This window comes from Rhipicephalus microplus, chromosome 2, assembly GCF_043290135.1.
Source record: "Rhipicephalus microplus isolate Deutch F79 chromosome 2, USDA_Rmic, whole genome shotgun sequence".
Taxonomy (NCBI): Eukaryota; Metazoa; Arthropoda; class Arachnida; order Ixodida; family Ixodidae; genus Rhipicephalus; species Rhipicephalus microplus.
Genome location: NC_134701.1, coordinates 251,322,142 through 251,327,982, shown reverse-complemented (window position 1 = coordinate 251,327,982; position 5,841 = coordinate 251,322,142). Strand labels below are relative to the sequence as shown.

General features: G+C 47.8%; 1 long non-coding RNA gene across 1 annotated transcript; it reads left to right on the top strand.

Annotated features, from left to right (window-relative positions):
- The first annotated feature begins 3,615 nt into the window (after positions 1-3,615).
- LOC142776241 (uncharacterized) lies at positions 3,616-4,777 on the top strand. Its single transcript, XR_012887389.1, has 3 exons — positions 3,616-3,790; positions 3,907-4,034; positions 4,653-4,777. It is a non-coding gene; the product is annotated as an uncharacterized LOC142776241 (long non-coding RNA).
- Positions 4,778-5,841: the final 1,064 nt, after the last annotated feature.

Here is a 5,841-nt window from a genome sequence, read left to right as displayed (position 1 = left end):
CAAAGCGATTGCTCTTGGCCGAGCATGTTTGTATATAGGTCAACGCACTTGCCTTTTTAAGACTGGAACGACACGCTTCAGCACCGTATGCATACCGATAACTCTGCCTGCTATAATTTGGGCTCTTTAAAACCAGGTGTAATCGACAAACACCAACGGTGCAGTCTGGAGCACGACGTTCTAGTGTTCTAAACAAGCGTGTTGACCTCTGTATGTATTTATTTATTTATTTATTTATTTATTTATTTATTTATTTATTTATTTATTTATTTATTTATTTATTTATTTATTTATTTATTTGGATACTCCAAGGGCCCGAAGAGCAATACATGGGGGGGGGGGGGGGATTACCAAGGCGTAAAGTATACAATCACAATTCAGGCAAAGTACAGGTTTTTTGCCCAACTTTAGAGTTCGGCATTGGCAAAAAACTCACAGGGTCCCTTACGCATTCGCCTAAAATGACTCGAAGGCGAAAGCCACCTTTCTCTATTCAGTCGGTGTATCGATCTACTTACAGCACCTTCCGAAAGCCTATTTCACCTAACCTGCTTTTGTAACGCCTCCTTGACGGACCCATTTTTAACCAAGCAACGGTATAAGGTGGTGACGTTACGATAGCGTCACAGTGACGTCGCGATGACGTGACAAAATTTGATGATCTCAGGCATCATGATGACGTGAGAAAGTGACGTTATTGCCCTATTATTTTTATCACTCTTGTTGACGCCGCCGACGCGGGAAGCCGACGGACAATTTTATCACATTTATGAGGCATATGAGGCGCTTCCATTTAAAATAAAATTGCCCCTACTCTCATGCACCGGGATAATGCGCAGGTGGAGGGGGCCAAAATCCCCATAGTGGCGCGCTCAAGGACGACGCCGGCGCTGGACCCACTACCGCTTCCACCACCAAGCCCACCCCGAAAGGCCCAAAGGGCAAAGGTGGCCGAGCCGGTGCAGCGAATCCAGGACGCCGTGGCCACCGCGGCGTCGTGAGGCGTGGCGCGAAACGCACCAACGGCCTCAGCACCAGTGACGGCAGCACCACCGACGGCACAGACAGGCCAGCTGAACACACAAACATGGATGCGACAAGGACCGACGAGAGTGCAGGAAAAGGTGGCAGGATCACCGGTGCCCACGCCATAGGGAGTGGACACGTGATCAACCGGAAGTCCACTTCTACAACTCCAAGCGGTCGCGAGCGTAAGAGTGAGTAGCTCTGTAGTGGAGTAAGTAGCTGTATGATAAAAGGGGAGTGGGGAGTGCTACACTGATGAGCAACACGGAGGTGCAGTGTTAAAAGGCACTGCACCTGCGTGTTGCAGTGTTAAAAGACACTGCAAAAGAACAAGCGTTAGACGCACTGCTAAAAGACGGGTTGGATATGTATTCAGGATCAGACTTCCGTAGCTGATATTGTATTGTTAAATTTCGGCAAAATAATTGCACGCATTTCCACAACTGGTGTAATGAGTAGAACCATTCATGCAAGTAGAAAGCATACGGAAGATTCGGAAGTACCCTGTTGTAATGAAAATACACTGAATCTGCTTCGCATTGTCTTATTATTTAACTCAGCATTTCGATTCGAACGACGAACGTCTGCTCATCACTATGGCGCTTTTAAGTTTCGGCAGGCGACCAACTTTTCTGTTCCCTTATTTTGCCACATGCACGAAAAATAGCCTCTACAGAAAATAAATCAGCATCAGCAATGATTTCGATTGTTTACGGTCATACGAGCCTATTCATTGGAGGCTGGTCCACATTATCTTTATTAAGGTGACTCGGTGTATCCAGTAGTGAGGTATGTTGTAACCAGTAAACCTCCGTTAAGACATGCGAATAAAGGCCGTACGGACCACATCATTCCATGACAGGTTCATACTACCAGTTTTTCACTACAAATCATTCAATTGTGTGTGTGTAGACATTAGCAGAATATTGCGTGAAATTGTATACGAGTGGCATTAAGCAGATTTGGGTTAGGTGTGTGTGCATGTGAGTGAGTGAGTGAGTGAGTGAGTGAGTGAGTGAGTGAGTGAGTGAGTGAGTGAGTCCGAGATTTTCTGCGCTAAAATTTTCCTCCCAGAAGCACCGGTGACTAATAGCAACCCCCTCGTGTGCGTATTCGGCAACCGCACCGACTGGAAGATGCATTTCCCGGAGGACGGTCTGTGCGACCTAATCTTTTACGACTCCCTCTATGTACAACGAGGCAACACGTTCCTGGCCGGCAAGAACTTCACGGCTGACCTGCGGCGATGGCTAGCCGCCGTCCAGGAGTACAATGTCACAGAGCCTGGCGTCTCGGTGACATCCATGTGAGGCTCGCTGAATTGTTAAGCTTAGATAAGAAAATGTGTGAGTAAAGAGAGAACGTTGGCTCTGTAAGAATGCAGTTGGGTGTTGACAAAGTTTATAATGAAGGAAAGCAGTAGCAGATGATAAAAAGAAAGTTAATAAGCTGACAACAATCGAAAAAAAAATCATTTAGGCTTTCTTTTGAAACATCAGCCAGCGCAAACGGTAGACAATCAGGCGTTGCCAGTTCTCATCGCTCACGGACCTCAGCTCGATTCACGGCATCATTGCTGAACGTAACTCGATGCGCCCATGATCGAGGTTCACCGGAACCAGTAGACCAAAGTTAGGGACATGTGTGTGGGCAACAAAGCTTATATGGTGTGGGTTTTGACGGTGCTCACATAAAGAGAACTTTTCTCACTCGACGCTTTCAGCAAACGCGAAAATAATTTTCCTCTGCGGGCCGCTGTCCTTCATAATAATCATTTTTATGCAAAGAATGTCGCTGGGGAGGACGTTTCGACAGACGCACTTTGTCACGGCCACAAGTATTTTTTTTTGTTTATGCGACTTACCGTTTCTCCACCTCGAAGTGGTGCGGAGGATAAAAGGGTGCGCTAAGTGAGGAGGGTCGACATGTTGAAAAAAAAGGAGTGTATACTTGCGTTGACAAAGAAAACGGAAGGAAGGGGTTCCACCAGCCCTTCGGAAGAGGAGAGCGCCAAATAATTGCGTTTGAGCAGGTCTCGTCAACTGTGCTGATGCTGGCGACTTTAACCGACTTCATGTGATGATGTCGACCACCACTCCTGACTGCCCTTTTCCCGCGTTTTCTACATTTAAGAAACCATGTCCCTTAATAACACCAGGTGTTTACGGAAATGTGACGAAGGCGAAGTGCATACCGCTTTAAATAGAAGTATTCTCGCCACATCTTCCTCTGGAACCTTCTAGCGTCGCATCGCACCGTAAAATTCTTTTTTTTTTTCAACAGCACTTGTACGTAGTCACCGACGCGGACGCGACGCATCTCCCAAATTTTGTTGCAACACGCTCTCAAGTTTCTAAGCTAACAAGCTAAGAACAACGAATGTGACCTGCAGACAACATTAAGTGGATTAGAAGCAGCAAACGTAAAAAAGAACCATAGCACATCACAGTACAGGGCGCGTGGTTGTCTGCATATGGGAACATCGCCAATCACAATAACCCACGATACACTTGCGTACGACCCTTCAACTTTAGTACATTCACGCTTCAGCTGAAATAGACATTGGCCGGTTTTTTTTTTGTGGTTTTTCTTTTCGTTTTTCAGGAGTGTCGAAAAAGCAAGACACGACCTCTCGAATACAAAAGCGAATGCGACGTTTCGCCAGCTGCGGGCGTCTGGCATACGTCACTATGGAGTACTGGACTTCGTCCCAACCAACTTGACCGAAGAACGATATGTGCAGACCGTTCTTCGTCTCTTTGCGGTAGGTTTATGTGCGCCGTAAGCCTTCTCGATTGCACGCAATGGACTACGGCATAACAATGCACTTGAAACATGTATTTCCGTCTACCACTTTTTATTTTGTCTCACGTGCTGCAGAAGCTCAGGAATGTTCACGCCCGACACGTTCCCAAAGGCAAAAAGATCAAGCAGTACTTCGGTGTGGGCATTGCTTACGTGAAGCACGCCGACGACGAAGTGTACACAGCCATCGAAAAGGCCGCAAGGTAGGACCACAGCTAGTTGTGGCTAATCGAGGTTCGCTGCATCGTAATGTGATCCGGTGGTACCACAGCCGCGGTTGTTAGCGGTTCAGATGTCTCTCGCAGGGTGAAGAAAGAAGTACAGAATTACCTTTCAGAGTGATCGTCATTCGAAGTGCGCCTAAATGCATCTAGCATGTACAAGCAAATACATTTTCACGTGTATACTCGGTTTTCTTAGTATTGTAATGTTTTTCTAAACGAGAGCATTTCTACAAAGAGGATCGAACAAAACTGGAATGACAATAATGTAAAAGGTAACTGTGTGGACCATGCTGCTAATGCACAAAAAAAGTGTGTGTGTGTGTGTGTGTGTGTGTGTGTGTGTGTGTGTGTGTGTGTGTGTGTGTGTGTGTGTGTGTGTGTGTGTGTGTGTGTGTGTGTGTGTGTGTGTGTGTGTGTGTGTGTGTGTGTGTGTGTGTGTGTGTCCCAACTTCAATAAACGTAGCGTGAAGTAATGTCCTTATACGTATGTACTAAATGAACTTTTGGCACATACCTCGTAGTACATGCGCAACACTTGTCTCAGTGTGCGTTTCACGGCACTCACACTAAGCACACTGCGCTCACTGACGTTCGCAGCAACGGGGAATTACAGCTGGTCATCCTGCGCACGCACCTCGGCAGCAGAGACGACGCTAACCGGGGTGACTGCCGCATCACGGGATCGACAGTGTGGGGCGAGCCCGTCGCCGAACAACACCCAAGCATCGCAAGTGCACGATTTACGTAATATGCGCAAGGGTGCTCGGCGAGGTCCCTGGCAACTATAATTTTGCAAGAACGAAAATGTTAAACGTACCCCAGAAGCACCGCTAGTTTATGTATGTAACCTGGAGGCTTCCGTTACGGTGTGAGAGGAGGTCAACATCCTGAATCGCATGTCTTAGCAGACCCAATTACCAGCAGCACTTGGCATGTACGTACGTTGCTTGAATGAATCGTGTATTCATTTAGACTCAGTAAAATGAATCTTTCGGCATACTCTCCTCACCGTCCTTGGTTCTTTAGCCAATGCTTTTATGTACCACAGCGGTAATTCAGCTCACTGAAGCCCTATCACCCATACAAAATCCCACAGTGGTGCGATGATAAGAGCTGCTGGCCAGCTAGACCTTGAAATATCAGCAGAGTCTAACTGACCGGGCCCACAGAGTGGCAGTAGCAGGCGGAGCCCTGGACTGAGGGTGAATAGTTCCAGAATCACAGTTATGAAAATTTTCCAGAGCCCAGTGGCAACTGCGAATCAAACAAAATGGCGCTCGTTAACATCACTTGTACATCACCAGCAGCATTTAGTAGTGAATGTGACACGTCTCTGCGATGTGCTCACACGTCCATCGTCAGTGTGTACAAAGCCTCCTGAGCTCTGCAGCGCTACTGACCCCTGAAGCTCACGACCTGGACCTGTTCACTTGCCTCCGCCTAGGAAGGCACGCTGCACTACTTACAGCAGCGGAGGTCATCTTTTGGCGAGTCCACGTTGCTGCTCATCTCTGTATCGCTGGCCGGTCGATGGTACGCATCCCTGGAGGGAGGCAGCGGTAAAGACGCATATGCCGTCGGCGCGAAGTGCAAGCCTTTTGAGCCCGGCACCGGCTTGGAAGAACTCGGCTCCCGAATCACAGTAAGACCAATGTGCCTCGTCTTGCAACACTCGCACTTCAACGCGGCTCTAGCGCCAGCGCAAACATGGAGGCAAGCGATATAGTCAGAATCACGATCGACGTGTTTACGCACAAGAGTTTCCCGGCAGACACTGCAAGAGCGT